This window comes from Peromyscus maniculatus, chromosome 5 (genome assembly GCF_049852395.1).
Source record: "Peromyscus maniculatus bairdii isolate BWxNUB_F1_BW_parent chromosome 5, HU_Pman_BW_mat_3.1, whole genome shotgun sequence".
NCBI classification, from domain to species: domain Eukaryota; kingdom Metazoa; phylum Chordata; class Mammalia; order Rodentia; family Cricetidae; genus Peromyscus; species Peromyscus maniculatus.
The window spans coordinates 28,130,318-28,147,534 of NC_134856.1; the positions used below are offsets into that span (position 1 = coordinate 28,130,318).

The following is a 17,217-nucleotide window of genomic DNA, read 5'->3' on the forward strand; positions in this document are numbered from 1 at the left end:
TATTCCAAAAGAAAAAAAAGAGTTAGGGATGCAGCTTGATCTGAGGTACATGGTCCAGAGGATGCTGCTGATGCATGAATTCTTCAATCTCAGATCAGTGGGAAAGAGACAGGATGTAACGAATAAACAAGTGGAAGATGCAGAGTCTGAAGAACTTGTGGTAGAAGTAGTGGCTTAGTGTGTCGTGACTGGATGGGAAGTAGCTGGATCAAGAGCAGTAACCAAATAGATAGAAAGCTGTGTCCTTCCTGAAGAAGGATGGGTTTACAGATGCTGGCAACACTGTGTGTGTGTGTGTGTGTGTGTGTGTGTGTGTGTGTGTGTGTGTGTTTGTGTTTGTGTTTGTAAGAAACTATATTAAAGTTTGATCTGTTGGTTTTCAAGTATTGACTGGTGTTGGGATTTTTTTTTTTGTTTGCTTTTGGTTTTTGGTTTGCATCAAAAGACACAGATTACTTTGAACAAATAAAGCCTTTCATGGTTGCTTCCTTTAACAGAATAGAAAATTTGAGTCTATAGTATATCTTCCACATGAGAACAGCTTCTTCAAATTATTGAGGAAATTCTCCAGTTGTTACTCAAACAGAACTTATTTTTAATTATATCATTATTTACATCCCAACAGTAGTTTTCTCTTCCTCCTCTCCTTGAAGTCCTTCCCCCTCTCTCTCCTCCCCCCTCCCATCCACTCCTCCTCTGTTTCTATTCAGAAAGGGGCACACCTCCCATGGATGTCAACCAAACATGACATATCAAGTTTCAATAATACTAGGCATCTCACCTTGTATTAAGGCTGGACAAGGTAACCCAGTGTGAAGAACAGGATCCCAAACACCCTCAAAAGAGTCCAAGACAGTTCCTGCTCCCGCTGTTAGGAGTCCCACAAGAACACCAAGCTACACAACTGTCACATACATGCAGAGGACCTAGCTCAGACCTACACAGGCTCCCTGGTCATTGGTTCAGTCTCTGTGAGCCCCTATGAGCATTGTTAGTTGATTCTGTCTGTTTTCTTATAGTGTCCTTGACCCCTCTGGCTCCTTCAGTCCTTTCCCCCCCTCTTCTGCAGGGTTCCCCAAGCTCAAGCTAATGTTTGGCTGTGGGTCTACTTCTGTTTCCATCAGTTACTGGATGAAGTCTCTGATGACAGTTGGGCTAGGCACCAATCTATGAGTGTAGCAGAATATTGTTAGGCATCATTATGTTGAATTTTTCCTTCTCCAATTGTATTTGGTTCTATTCCAGGTCTATGGGCTATCCAGCCTGTGGGTCTTGGCACTCCAGGTAGTGTCAGGGGTGGGTTCCCTCTTGTAGTCTGGGTCTCAGGCTGGACCAGTCATTGGTTGGCCACTCCTGCAGTTTCTGTGCCACTTTTACAGAAGCTCATCTTGTAGGCAGGACAAATTGTAGGTGGAAAGTTATATGACTGAGTTGGTGTTCCAATCCCTCCACTGGAAGGTTGTCTGGCAGAATCTATTTTTAATCGGTGTATGGAGGACCATTTGGGTTTTTTGTTTGTTTGTTTGTTTTTGTGTAATACATAGAATACTTACTTTTTAAAATATTGATCCAAACAAAGAGGATGATTGATAATCCACCTTCAGGGGACTCTATCATTAAAGTAGCCAAAGAAATCATGTCAGGATAAGTTGAAAATTTGCTGAAGCCTTAACCTTTCAAACTAAAGAGATGATTCTATAGATGATCAGACAGCTTTGTTTGGAAACTTTAAAAGCAGGCACATCAGAATTCATCTCCTTATCATCATTTAAATACAATGCTTTATTTGAGAAATTCCTGAAAATCAAAATTGGTCACTGTCAAATCCTGACTCTGTCAAAGAAGCCACTTAGCCCCCATGTGTTTTATTCAGCCAAGCAAGCCTCAAACAAACACATCAAGTCAGGAACTCCTTTACAGAAAGTTGAAATGTACTAAAAAGTAATAATTCCTGTATTATCCAAGATGGCTCATAGACATGCCATCACAGAGTTAAAGAGTTAGGGGCATAGACCTGTGATGTAAATGGGTGGTGTAGATTATTGACCTGTGTGCTTTACCCTGAGTTCTTCCTTACTAGCAGGCTCATATGTTTTTGGTATTTGGACTATGTTCAGCAGAAGGCAGGGGAATAACTTCTTAGCCTCAGAATGTCACCCTAGTGTGTACTATGTACTATAACTGTTGCTAAACAATGCTCAATAAAAAGTTTTAGACTCCTTGAAAATATAGTTGAAGAGTTAAGTCACCAATCAGCGTGGTGAATTTCTAGTCCAAAGACTTGCTGATATGAGGCTTCTCCTGGGTTATAAGGAATGCTAAGTGATGAATGAATCATGCCCAAGGCCTTTATTAATTGAATTAAATGTAACATAGGAAAAAAACCCAATAAAAACAAAAACCAAACCTGGCATGTGTCTTATTTTGATGATGGGCAGACCTTTCAAAACTGTCCCCACTGTTTCTGTTCTCACTGTTAACAACTGTAGTTGGAAGTTTTCCTGTGTCTCAGCTGGCTGGAAGTCAGGACAAATCTCTCCCACTCACATCCCCAAAGTAAACACACAGAGGCTTATATTAATTATAATTGCTCGACCATTAGCTCAGGCTCATTACTGACTAGTTTTTGTACTTAAATTAACCCAAAATTCTTATCTATGTTTAGCCATATGGCTTGGTACCTTTTCTCAGTCTGCCTTGCCATCTTGCAGATGATAAATCCATAACCTCTTGCTTCCTGTGGAAACAAAAGCAGAGCCTCCTTTCCAAAGCAACATATCCTTAGATTCAAAATTTGAAGACAAGATACCTTATATATAGGTTTAACTGAGCAGCCTTTAAATTAAATGTCTTTCTACAGTTAAAAATCTCAAAGACAATATAATTTAGACTCTCTGTGTGATTTCCATCTTTACGTGGCTTATTCTTTAATAATACTTTCACTTTCTCTTTAAAGTCTTTATTTTTTAAAACTTTCTATTTCTTTATATAACTGCCTATATTCCCTTTCCTCTCTCTTACAAGCCTATGTACATGTTTACACTTACTGTAAACTGTTTAGCGTTTATTCCATCTGAATCTATCTTATTGTGAATCTATTGCTTTAAACTGTAGCATGACTAGGACTGAAATAGCAACCTTGACTGCTGGCTCCACCCACCTCAGCTTTCAAACATGGCGGAACTACGTTTATCACCAGCTCTGGGGGAACCAGGCTCATGGCTGACTCTGTGAAGCAGTGGGTCTGGACTTCCATGCAGCAGTGTGTAGTCCAAACCCCTTTTTTTTCTTTCCTTTTTTTTTTTTTTTGCCATACTAGCAAAAGCTGTATCCACCATGCATCATGCTGCACAGCTTGCAGACAATCCACCATGCTGCACTCAAGCCCACATGCCGTGAACCTGCCATACTGTAGCTCAAGTCCGCGCCATGGTATCTCTTGACCTGCATGAGACATGAAGTAGAAGGCTGTTTTTGGCTCCGTTACTGTGTGTTTAGAAGCCCTTTTGAAGCTCTTTTAGGCCTTATGAAAATTTGAGAGCCCCACTTTTGGTACGCCAAATGTAGCTGGAAATTTTCCTGTGTTCCAGCCTGTCAGGACAAATCTCTCACCCACAGTCCTGCAGCCTTTTATAAAATAATCACACAGAGACTTAATATTATTTATAACTACTTGGCCATTAGCTCAGGCTTATTACTGATTAGCTCTTACACTTAACCCAAAAGTCTTGTCTATGTTTAGCCACGTGGCTTGGTACCTTTTCTCAGTTCTGCCTTGTCATCTTGCTTTCTCTGCATCTGGCTGGCAACTCCTGACTCAGCCTTCCTCTTCTCAGAATTCTTCTTGTCTGCTTACCCTGCCTATACTTCCTGCCTGGCTCCTGGCCAATCAGCATTTTATTATTTATCAGCCAGTTAGAGCAACACATATTCACAACATACAGAACGAAATCCCACAGCAAACAACTGTATGTAATTCATACTCATGTTGGGTTTGGAAATTCTAGAACTTAACAATCTGTTTATATATTAAAGACAGTTAGAAAGAAGGTACTGTATTTTTTTTTTTTTTTGAAGATTTGGTGGAGATTGCCCAAGGCAGTGAACTTGTTTGAATCTCTAAACCATGACAAATTTGGAGTTAGGTATGGTTGTGGCATCTACAAATGAATTTCAAAGTGTATCAATAAAGTTTTGCTTTTCCATTCAGCCCAAAGTACTTGGCAAACAATCTAGAGAAGTGAATTGGCCATATTATATGGCAGAGTGAGGAGTATAGCTCAAGATGTCACCATTCAACCACTCTGGCCTCCCTTCCAGCTGATGAGTTCCAAGAGGATTTATTGAAATGAAGTCCACATTTGCCTAAGGCGGACAGCAAAGTTTCTGGCTGGTTTATGAGCGACTGTGTGCACAGTGGGATAGGGTCGCACACACCATGCTTCTATCCAGTCACAGTATTGTGGTACAGGGCTTTGGACACTGGGTCTCCATGGGCCCCAAACAACGGAGCAGCATGACAGAGAAAACGATGCTGTGAGACAGGAATGGGCCAGGGTTGGTGAACTTTGCATCATAAAAGAACTGGAGTCAAGAACAACCAAGAATTGTAAAAGTGTTTTAAATTTATCTTGTGGCTTTCATCTTCCGGGGTTTTAGAATTTGGGGACTTTGGCTTTATGATTTCAACATGTAGGACTCTGGCATTTGGTTTGTATCTTTGGGGATTATTGAATCTCAACCTACTCTAACGGTGGCCTCCGTCTTAGTCTATTCACGTTTATATTTAAAAATAAAACAAAGAAAAGGCAATGGTTTACAAACAAAGCAAATTTTCTCCTCTTAACTCTAGAGCTTGAGAGGTCCACGATAAAACACAAAGACCGAGTGTCTTCTGCTGGTCCACGTTCTGGTTCACAGCAACGTTTTCCTGTGGAAGCTCACTTCGAGGAAGCGGATGTAACATGCCCTCCAGCCTCTTGTAGGAAGACACTAATTCCATTCATGCCAGCCTTCCCACAAAGCCCACACATACTCCCTCCGGGGCAGGCTTCGACAAGAGTTCTGGAGATACTCAGACATTTAACCACAGCACTGTCTTACTCACCAGCCCTAGTGACATGCACATGGGGCCGGCAGTTTAACATGGATTATGGTTAAAGAGGCAAATGAACTGGTAATGATAAATTAAGATTTTACAAAAGTGTGATTGATTTTGGTAACAGACACAAAGAGAGAACTCCACACTGATGTACTTTTTCCCATACTGGAGGATTTCTTACTTCTCAGGAGTGAGTCTTATCTTTCTTTCATGAATGTGAAAAACTTGGAGCTTAGGATTGCCTCAGGCAAGTGGGCTTGAAGGTCTTCTTGGGATTGAATGAAAGGTAATAATCAAAATCTAGGTCAAGATACTATTTATTCTATGGAGAATTGTTTAAGCTAATGCTTAAAATTTAAGTCAGAACACATTTTAATCTATGATTCATACCATGCCTATCAGATATTCTTAATGACTGCACACATTGTAATCCTTTCCTGACTACTTTGAGGAATTTTCTAACATCAAGTAGAACAGCCATTAAATTATCATTATAAAGATATCAAGCTCTCTTCATTGCATCTAACTATTTCTCAAGGCACATGGATGAGGTGTGTGTCTGAGAGCTTTGGAAACTTCAATATCTCTCTTCAGAGAGAGAGTGAAAACAAAGAGTCCATGGAAGAGAAAGTGAAAGGGAATAGGAAAGCGGGAGGCAGCAGACAGGAGCTCAGTGCCTAACGAGGAACCAGACGAAGCCACTGGCAGCTCTCAGTGAGAGATACAGACATGTCTAATTTCATAATAATTATTTTAAAAATCAGTGAAAATGTGTTTGAGAATGCAATAGCAATACTTTATAAGATAGCAAAGACTGGAGTAGAATAAAGAGAGTTATCCCAATATAAATAGTTTTATGGAAGAAATTAGACTACCTTGCATGTGATTTATAATCCAAGAAAATAATTCTCATTCATAGCATATAGCAAATGACCATTTGATATTTAAGAGTATGAATTTTAAATGCATTACTCTGAAAGTATTTTTCCCATCTCTCCAATTCATTCTGACAATTGATTATGAACACTGATTATATATGAAGAAACACACCTCATGCTTTCAATGATGTTAGGACAAATGAATTTTCAAACTCAGAGGCAGCTGCTCTGCTAATATTCAGAAAATGACCACAGACCAAAGCTGCATTATCTGGATAAAGATTTCCCATAGCAAAAAATAAAAATGGGAAACAACAATAATAATGTATCAAGAGAATTAGAAATATATGCTTACATTATAGTAGGATAAGAACTAGAGTTATGTGAGAATAAATGTTTGAGTTTTTTAGAATAACAGTTAATGCTGGCATCCTCTGAAGTCCAGAGATGCTGAGATATAGACTTGATAGCCAACGCCTGAACTCCATTGATTCACTATAAAAGTTATGTATCCAGCACCAGCATGGAGAACAAGGAGGAGGCCATGTAAAATCACACAGTTCCAGGCATGGAAATAGCATCTGTCTGGAGGTTTGTAGGGAAAGACAGGATGGGAAGGAACAGGGAACTAATGAGAAACAAGGCTAGATTTCTGGCTCTGTATTATAACTTGGAATTTCCTCTACCTTCCAACCATTCTCCTTATAAAATAAAGACTCATGGTCATAAGGAGACTAAAAGTGACTTTTAGCTGCAAACGAATTTCCTTAACTGCCAGTGACTAAATCACAGGGTATTTTTTTTCTAAGCAAATGTAGAACATTTAGCCAAATTGTAACCAAATAAAGAGGTCCAAAGAGAAAAATGATCATCCAGCTTTGGTGATGAAGATTAAACCCGGGTGACCAACACCTACAAAGGCGAGTTTCTCCCTACACATTGTAAAGGCAGCATGTCCTCTCCTTGACAGGCAATTCCGATCATTGAAATTCACACCTAAGCTCCAAACTGCCTTTCTAGTCAGTGTCCAACTTTCCCTGTAGCAAAATTAGAGAGAAGTAATCTGACCTAACTGATGTGAGTTTTATCTTCTTGTATTCCCTCTTTTATTTCTTATAAAGATGCTAATGAGGAGTGAAATGACCAAAAAAAAAAAAAAAAAAAAAAAAAAAGCCACAAAGAGAAAGCAAGGGAAGCTGAGAACCCAGAGTGACTAATCAACTCCGTGTAGCTGCACCTGAGCACTGGGGCATTCATCTGAAGATCAAAGGCTTCCCCCATGTTCTAAACTTTCAAAAGACCTCTAGTGAAGATGGACCTGGTAAATGTTTTATCTCGAGTATTCTGGAATATTCTTCCAGAACGGGCTGAAATTTCATTATCACAAAAGGTAATGAAAGTAAGAGTGGTGTGGCTGGTGAGCTTTCTCTTCCCACGGTTCTGTGTCTTTTCCTCCTGTCCACTCCACAAGTGGACACAGAGAAGACAGCAGAGGGTCACATGCCCCTTCCCACTTCCTAATGCGCTCTGCACATCCACAACCCCTCCCTTTCCTGTCTCCAGAAGCAATCTGAAGTGCTGCTCTTCAGTTCACACCAATATAGCCAAACTCCCAGGACAAAGACACTCGAAGGGTGATTTTCTGTCGTGCGTGGTTGTTCCACGCCTGTAATCACAGTGCTTGAGAGGGAAGGGTAGCCTTATCTCAAAGAAATAAACAAAAAGCCATCTTGTTATTAACACAGCCTTCCTGCCCTTGTCAGGCCTGTGGTCTCACTCCTGGAGTGCTAAGGTCGCCCCCTGTGACCGCCACTGAGTCATCCTTCCCTGGATGCTCTCCTCGCTCCTGTCACTACCAAATGATGATGCTTGTTAGCGCCTCTGCATAAACTGACAAAGGAAAGGAATGAGATCTGGGATAAAATAAACCAGCTTCCACATTTCAGACAATGGTGGGGAAACAGAGAACTCAGAGAGAAGACTGACCTGCTCCAGAGGTGTATAAGCAGTCCCAGATCCCTGGAAGAGGGTCTTCTCTCCGGCAGCCACAGAGCTCAAGTTTCAGAAGACCAAACTGAAGCCCTCATTATTATGGCTGAATTACAGCAAAAATGTAAGTCCCAGCCTTGAGGGTGTCTGTGGTTCAAGTACGGACATTAACAAGTGAAGAACTGGATCCTGTAACATGGGGTGTGTGTGGGGGGGGCTCTATCACCCTCAGATTCTCAAGGTTTACCTCACCTGAGGAAGTAGTCTCTCCACCCTCCCCCATCTACCCCCTGAAATAATCTCCTGTTCACCTCTGACAGAGGAAATTCACCCTTCATTGTCTGCCAAACCAGCAATGACTTTCTCTTAAAGAAATGCCAGGCCCACCAGTAGTTGTCTCTAGACCTGTAACCAGACTTAAGGCAAAGCAAGCTCTTAGAGGGGAGGTAGAGAGTGTAGTTCACGAGGACGCTATCACCTCCATCATGAGGAGAAGCACTACACCACTAAAGAGCTTAATGAGTTCGCTCATTCGTTCAAGTAGACGTCTGGGAATGTGTGTGAGGACCGATCTTCAGCGTGTGCGATGGTGGAGGAAGGAACACAAACTGGGTCTTCAATAAGAGTGCATCTCAGCCGGGCGGTGGCGGCGGCGGTGGCGCACGCCTTTGATCCCAGCACTCGGGAGGCAGAGCCAGGCGGATCTCTGTGGGTTCGAGGCCAGCCTGGGCTACATGCGAGATCCAGGACAGGCACCAAAACTACACAGAGAAACCCTGTCTCGGAAAAAAAAGAGCGTATCTCTTTCCTGGCTGTAGAGGGGTGTGGATTTTATAGGAAGGCTGGGTATTATGGAAGAGTAGAGACCACATTATTTCTCTATTTCTGTACATTTCTACCAGAGGTGACATTCCCTTTCTCTCAGTCTCTGCTAGAGAACAGGATAGCAGATCTCTACCTTCTTTATGGGGAGGGGAATAAGAAAAGAGCTTCGGTTTCATGTTGTTGCTGAACTTGGCACTACCTCCATTATCAGAAAGAAAGAAAACTGGCAGATCTAACTGATCCCTCAAATACAGTCTAGCACCCTACCATATTGGTGCCTCAGGGTACATCAGTCAGTCCAGGGTGAGAGTCCATGTGTCAGTCAGTCCAGGTGAGAGTCCGTGTGTCCATCAGTCCAGGGTGAGAGTCCATGTGTCAGTCAGTCCAGGGTGAGAGTCCGTGTGTCCATCAGTCCAGGGTGAGAGTCCGTGTGTCCATCAGTCCAGGGTGAGAGTCCGTGTGCCCATCTGTCCAGGGTGAGAGTCCGTGTGTCCATCAGTCCAGGGTGAGAGTCCATGTCTCAGTCAATCCAGGGTGAGAGTCCGTGTGTCCATCAGTCCAGGGTGAGAGTCCGTGTGTCCATCTGTCCAGGGTTAGAGTCCATGTGTCCATCTGTCCAGGGTTAGAGTCCATGTGTCCATCAGTCCAGGGTTAAAATCCATGTGTCCATCAGTCCAGGGTGAGAGTCCATGTGTCCATCAGTCCAGGGTTAAAGTCCATGTGTCCATCAGTCCAGGGTGAGAGTCCATGTGTCCATCAGTCCAGGGTTAGAGTCCGTGTGTCCATCAGTCCAGGGTTAGAGGAGTCCATGTGTCCATCAGTCCAGGGTTAGAGGAGTCTGTGTGTCCATCAGTCCAGGGTTAGAGGAGTCCGTGTGTCCATCAGTCCAGGCTAAGAGTCCATGGCTCTCACAGAGAGAAGAGAGATGTGAAGCAAGGGGTGAAGTCCAGCCCTTTTTCTCCTGTTTGCCTTAGCCAGGGTAGCAGTCCCTAGAGGAAGGAATGGGACATTTCACCCCAGAAGTGAACATTTGCGGCCTGTGCCCGGTTTCACCACGATGGCTGCTGTCACCATGCTCGTGAAGTGCCTGTTTTCTCTAGGTAGGTCTGTGCAGAGAGAGGGTCTCAGAGCCCCACCTCTCCAGCACCTCAGCAGCCACATGATAGTTTCCCCTTTGAGTCACCAGTGTTTTTTTAAGCTCTTTAGTTGTAGATTCTTCTCTTCTGAGAATTCTGATAAACCACAAGTCCGAATCAGAGCTGCTCTGCCTGAGATCTGCATGGCCACCTGGTTTTCCTGCCTCCCCCAATTTGGCTTCCTGTGCACTAGGCTGAAGAAGCAATCTTCTCCAGGTTATTTTTAATGAAACATCAAGTTGTTTAAACATACAACAATATAAGTCTGAGAGTGTTACTCCAAGTTTCTTCCTGCATTGCCAAGTGGTTTCCCGTTCTCTGGATGTACAGGGCATAACTCAAGCCTCTCTCCCTCCCTGGTGAGAACAAGCCCTCACAATTATCTCCCTGACATGGAATGGTGGCACCAGGCTAAGGATTCAAAAGCCATCATCTGTTTTTTGGTTTTTTTTTTAATAAGTTATGGGACAAACGACACCTGTGGTTCTCTGTGTCTTTAACAAGTACCCTTCTCTTACTTTAGTGTTAGGCCTTCCTGGGTGACAAGAATGGATGTCTCAGCTGTCAGAAGTCCATGTCTGCACATAAAACCAAGATCACAGCCTGACAGTGCACATGGTTCCAGGTGGCCATGGCTCCTGCCATCCTAGCCAGTCAGATTCCTTCTCTGAATTCTATGTAGAGAGTGGCACGCTTACAGAAGAGACTTTATTTACTAAATGTTAATTATTTTAACTTCTAGAATATTCATGTGCTCACCCCCCCCTCTTGTTTTGTTTTGTTTTTGTTTTAAATAAACATTCAGTTCTTCTTTTCTTTTCCAGGTTATGATAAAACTGTGGTTTTATGTATATATTAAATTGGGTAAGTCATGGTACCCAGATATTTGGTCAAATGCCAATCTAGAAGTTGTTATTGATGGCATGTTAAATGTAGTTGATATAAACATTTAAATCAACACACTCTGAGGGAAGGAAAATACCCCATATTGTCAGGCAGGAGTATCTGATATGTATTATAGGAGGCAGCCCAAGATGTTTTCTCCCAGTATACTTTGAACACATTTACAATCAACAACACTTCCATGGGAGGGTAGTTCTGCCAACAAGCAAGTCTTAGCAGAAATCATTTGGTCATCCTATAATTAAATTTAGTTTTGATATTATCTACTATCTACATAGAGTTACAGTTAGACCTGACAGGCTAAGGAGGGCTCAATTCTCTCCCTGCTTCAAATGCCAGTTACATGTCCAGAATATCTGACCAATCAGCTATCAGTTGGAGGTTCCCACAGCACTCACTCTGATTCAGTCCTTTGCTAGAATGTCCAAAAGCCCAAAGAAAGAGTTCATTTAAACCCACTAGATTTATTACAGACCACCATGGTGGCACACAAGTGTAATGTCTTTTGCTTGCTAGGCTGAGGCAGGAGGATTGCAAATTCAGAACTGGCCTGAGCTATAGAGTGGGTTCAAAGTCAGTCTGGAACTTAGCAAGACCCTACCTCAAAATAAATATATAAAATGAACTGTAGATGGTAGAGTACTTATTTAGAATATGAAAGATCTTAGGTTCAATCTTCAATACTGCTAAGAATGAAGAAATGAGAAACAACAAAAACCTAATAGGCTCTCTCTCTCTCTCTCCCTTCCTCCCTCCTCACAGTGTGTGTGTGTGTGTGTGTGTGTGTGTGTGTGTGTGTGTGTGTGAGAGAGAGAGAGAGAGAGAGAGAGAGAGAGGGGGGGGGAGTTACAAAAGGAAATTGGAGTGCAGCCTGATGGGATCGATGTAGAGGCTAAGCTAAGCAAGAATGGCTGTGCACCAATTTGTTCTTAGTACCTGAAAGGAAGCTCTCCAAAGCCAATGGCTGTGGGATTTCTACTGAGGCACCATCACAGTAGGCACAGACAAACATTATTATTACTCAGTCTTCAGCTTTTCCTCTTCCTGAGGGTAAGCTCCTGAGAGGTCCTGAGCTTCCAATGATGGCTCTTTCTGGAGGCCTGTGAGTGGCCTCATTGTCGTAAAGTGCATTTGTCTCTGGTAGTTCTGATGAGTTAGGAGCTCTGTGTCATAAACAAGAGTGACAGAGCAGATGTTCTAACAAAATACTCTCCTGCATCCCCTTCACAGGAGCCTAAGGAGCCCTACACCAGGAAGCAGGAACTCAGGGATGAGTTTTCAAGAGCCTCGTACCACATTCCCGCACACACCCATGGGTTCTGTTTCTCTGGAGAACCCCAACTAAAGCTCCAGGTCTCAGTTCTGGCTGGGCCGCCCTCTCCTGTGTTGCTGTTTACCTTTTCATTTCTCCAAATAGACAACCAATGGAGGCCATGCCAACATTTCTTATACGTTGTATGAATGTAAGAATCTCTTATTAATTACTGCTGATTAGCCAAAAGGCAAATATTTAATTAAACCTTGAGAGATAATGAAATTGCACATGAATTATCTATCTAAGAGCACACAGGTCTGTATATTTCATTAAAATGCTTTAACTAATAACCACATCTCCCATACCCAGTCTTTGTTAGCATGGGTTGATTTTTTTCAAGCATGTTTCCTTGGAGGGGTGGCCCCTCATCCCGTCCCATACTTACCTCCACTAGAGCCGTCTGTTGGTTGACTTGTATGTACTTTGTAACTCATCCATGTCCCCTTAGAGCTACTGCCAATCACACCTCCACAGGTTCATTATCTTTAAATGCATACCCCCAAGAACAGTGACTGACCAGTTTGAATAACAATGAAGCTTCTTAAAGGATTTGTCTGGAAGATGAACAATACTCTGTGTTGGGTCAGTTTTCATAAGTTTCTGTTTTCTAACTTAATTTGTGATGCTTCTGTCCATGGATTTAAACAAGGCAAGATAGCCAGCTACTGCTATACTTGCTAAAGCCTTTTCAATGCTTACCCCAGGCATGTACTTGGATTTTTATTTTGTTTATGAAGGACTATGTTATGATGAACTTTCCACTGCTGTGATTAATAGGAAAACATGTTTTAGAGATAATTTATTTTAGTTCACATTTCCTGAGGTTTCAGACCATAGTTACCAGTGCCACCAATTTTAGGTGGAATTCTGGTGAGCTAGAATATCTTGGCAGCGGGAACATAGAGGCTGGACTTCACAATGGACAGAAAGTGGAGCATGGGGACTTGAGTAAGATGCGATCCCAAAGGACCTGTCCTCAGACTTCTTTCATTCATGCCCCAACTCCTAAAGTTTCTAGAACCTCCCCAAATAATAACACAAGCTATAGCGCAAACCCTTTACTAGGAGCCTGGGGCAAGGGTAGGGCAGTCCACGGTTAATTCATAAAAAAGATGCAGCCAAAATGCAAACATTTTCACTGTGCTCCACCCAAAACAGAACTGAAGGAGCTGTGAGAACTCCAGTCAAGGCCTCAAGAGATCATTACTGAAGGAAACGAGCCAGGGAACTTCCAGAGGGAGTTCCCAAGACAAGCAATCTACCTCAGGAGCTGCAAAAGGGGAACACCGCCATGTTCACTTTTGGAGTTGCCAAAATGCCACCTTTTGTACCATTTCCTTGTGGTTTTACATTAACCCGTCCTTCTTTCTATGGTGCCAGAAGTTAATGATAAAAGGGATAGGGGCATGTTAATAGTTTTATTTTGTGATTAAAATTCCACAGCCTTGCCGGGCGGTGGTGGTGCATGCCTTTAATCCCAGCACTCGGGAGGCAGAGCCAGGCGGATCTCTGTGAGTTCGAGGCCAGCCTGGGCTACCAAGTGAGCTCCAGGAAAGGCACAAAGCTACACAGAGAAACCCTGTCTCGAAAAACCAAAAAAAAAAAAAAAAATCCACAGCCTTATATTGGTTTTTCTTTGGGAATTTTCTGTCTAATGAAACCCTAATGTCTGGGACCTGCTGGCCTCCATGCACTTTCCTTACTATGTTTGATGTTGCTCTTTCCAAATTCTGGTCACACCTCCTCTGATGCTGCTCAAGTGTACATTTGTGCAATGGATATTTGGAGACTGTCATCTTCAGAGTGTGGGCTCTCCATCACTGGCACCAGATGGCATTGCTGGAGTGCTTGACACAAGTTATTAAAGATGACCTCTGATGCCACAGGGCTGGGTAGCTGGGGCACTGCATGTAGCACTCTGCCTCAGGGCTCATTTCCCCTCTAAACACACTGGTGGGAAAAACTAGATGATGCTCTGTAGATTGGCTATCAGGATTGTTTATGCAGCATGGGTCGGGGTTGGCACTCTACAGAATAAGAAGAGCTAAACCATTAATTGGTCTGGAAACAAAACCTCAATGAGGCTCCAAGTTTGGTATATTCCAACTCATTTAATGAAGCCAAGAGGTACAACTACATGCCACATACTCATGTATTGTGCAACAATTGGTCCCATAATAATAAATCTTCTAGTGATTTATTAGCTTATGCAAGCACACTATTAAGTTTGTGTTTGTCCAATTACTGAATCCCTTAGACTATGTGCCTATCTTTAAACAAGTAAAACTATATTTGATATTATAGGTCTCTAATTTGCCTGTTATTTTAATTGTACAAATAGCTTTGAAGCCTTCTAATGGCGACATCAAGATATTGAAAATATTTTGAATGAATAACTCACAAGTATTTTTATAGGGATAATGCTCCAGATAAAGATCCCTAAATTTGTGCTAGTTCAATTCTTCAAATTTCATCAGTCAAGAATTCTATTGTTTACCTTAGAGTTATTTCATCAATCTAAATTGTATAGTTAAAAGGCATAGAATAAGAATTCTTTTTTGTGTTGATTTGAGACTGAGTTTTGCTATGTAGCTCAGGCTGACCTTAAACTCATGATCCTGTTCCTCAGCCTCTGGCATGCTGGGGACATGAGTGACAACCCCCACCTAAAATAATTCCTATTATTGTCATAGTTGTTACATGCTTTCTATTCATTCACTTCTGGATTTATTTATTTACTCAGAGTGTCTTTTATGGGACAGACTAGAAAGTTTCAGTCAGAAGTGAGCTGAGAGCTGAACCCTTCCATACAGTCTTGGCCAGAGCAGACTGATACTTCACAGGACTCCAACCACAGTCACCTACCAGCAAACCTTCTAACACTAACAAAGATGGCATTTCCTACTTTTCCCTTCCTGTCCTCTCGAAAACGTGGTAAGTTTGAAATCCTGAGAAATGTTGACTGATTCCAACCATGGATTTCACAGAGGAGTGAGGTTTTAACAGCTTTGCTGTGACATTCTTCATTGATCTGGGACTCAGAGAATGAGTGGCTAAGTTAAATGGTCCTTGTTGGGACGGAAACTCCCAACAGCCACAGTGGGAGCAAATACATCAATGTGCAAATAAGGGTTCATCTCGACTCTCTGGAGGTAAAGACTGAAAAGCCCCCAATGTAAAAGTGTGATCACTTCCAGAACAAGGTAAATGCAGAGGGGAACTGCTTCCTGAAGGTCCCCAACCTGCTACTAGGAGAGAGAACCCAGGAAGCCCAAATGAAGCTCCCACCAGCAAGGGTCCCTCAAGTTAAATGCAGAGACTTCCGTTCTGCATGCGATTGTTTAGACTAGGACTGGAACGTGTGACTGTGAGGCGGATCTCATTCATGCATAATTGAAGCACCCAAGGGTAAAATACCGAGGCACAATAGCTGACATCTGATAAAGAGAGGAAGGAAAGGGCCAAGTTAAAAACAAGATACAAGACGCTGGGGACCATGGAGAAGAATACCTGGCACAGGCCAAGAAATCTCAAATAAAAATATCTACATTATAAGACAACGCAAACACAAAGACAAACGCAGGGAGGAGACGAGGACCTGGGAGACAAAAAGGACATCAGACATCCAAAAAGTGTGTCACTGGTTAGAAACTCTTACCTTAACAGAGTGACGCTGTAATCACATTCAGGGAGCTTTGTCGTACAGAGTCACACATTGCTTAGTAACAGGGATGCATTCTGTGCAATGTGTTGTTTGCTGATTTCTTACTGTGCGAATACTGTAGTGTCCTCATACAAACTAAGACAGCTACAGCATCATTGGGCCATATGATCTCATGGGACCACAGTAATTTTCAAGGACTGTTGTTGACCCAAATATAACCGTGTAGCATAGGAACTAAAAAGCATCAAGAAAAATTAAATTAAACCCTCAAATGATTGTCCTGGAATAAGTTATAGCCGAAATGGCTGTATACTATATATTATAAAGTCACTCATAGAGCATACATATGAATAAATATTATTATTTTATTAATTTACTTTGAGAGTAAATATGTTATATTCTATATGCTTCTACTATACAAGAGAAGATTTATTTCTATGCTATAACTGTTTAAAAATATCCTTTCCATGTGGAAACCAAATGGAAAAGACTGAGCTGAGAAAATTAGGTCAGCTTGGTTCTAGTGTGACTAATACATTTTACACACAATTTAGCCTCACTGGTGGCCAGCTTTCCCATTTACATGGGAAGAGACATTGACTTATCATCTTGGCCGTCATTTCTAGCAAGGAGAACCTAGGACTTAGAGATCCTGTGCTCATACAATACAATTTCCTTCTGCCAGTTTCATAAGGCCCTTCTTTGTTTTCTGTTGTTAGCATCCGTGCCCACGTAGTGCCCGTGCCTGTGTATTGACATCAGAAACAAGAAAACAAGAATCAATGAAATGACTCCTTGTGAGGGTCCTTAAACAAACAGCTGAAAGTACTGAAAGTGAAACTGAGGTGGTTAAATGTCTCTCTGTACTTCTCTTTCCCCAGCAAACATATTCCTTCTAATTTTGCCTGGCTCGTATGCAAAGTTACTCTGAGGACTCATAAATTTTCCTAATCCTTTTCCATCAGAAGTGACCTGAGAAAAACAGGTTTGACTTTCCAAGAATAAAGTCCTCACTTTGACATCTGCATATGTAAAAACAGTTTTAATGGCAACAAATCCAGGTGAGTTGTGCAGGGAGTTGCGACAGGATGCTCATCTTAAATCCTAATTTTCTAGTTTCCAAAATGAAGTTAAGAATGAGCCTTTCCTCAATATCCATGGGACTTGTAATAAAGTAAATCGAGGCAAGTTTTAATCCTCTTCTGCCTTCCAGGGGACACCGCATGAGAACATCCCCAATTCAAAGATAAAAACACTTGGTTCCACTTTTCCAGTGACAAACCTGAAGCAGGACATGGGAGAAAAGCTTATGCACAGTTCTAGCAGCTAGAATAACTCAGGGAGATGGGTATGTCTTACGTAGTCCGAACAGAGCACCATCTCACCAGCCAGACCGAATGCCTGCA

The 17,217-nt window shown here is 42.1% G+C and overlaps 1 long non-coding RNA gene across 3 annotated transcripts in view; it reads left to right on the forward strand.

The window, feature by feature from the left end:
- Positions 1–4,607, forward strand: part of LOC121829723 (uncharacterized) — a 30,091-nt gene extending 25,484 nt beyond the window's left edge. For all 3 annotated transcript variants that reach the window (XR_013051245.1, XR_013051246.1, XR_006072788.2), the window contains one exon: positions 4,211–4,607. This is a non-coding gene — a long non-coding RNA (uncharacterized LOC121829723). The remainder of the gene's footprint in view (positions 1–4,210) is intronic.
- Positions 4,608–17,217: the final 12,610 nt, after the last annotated feature.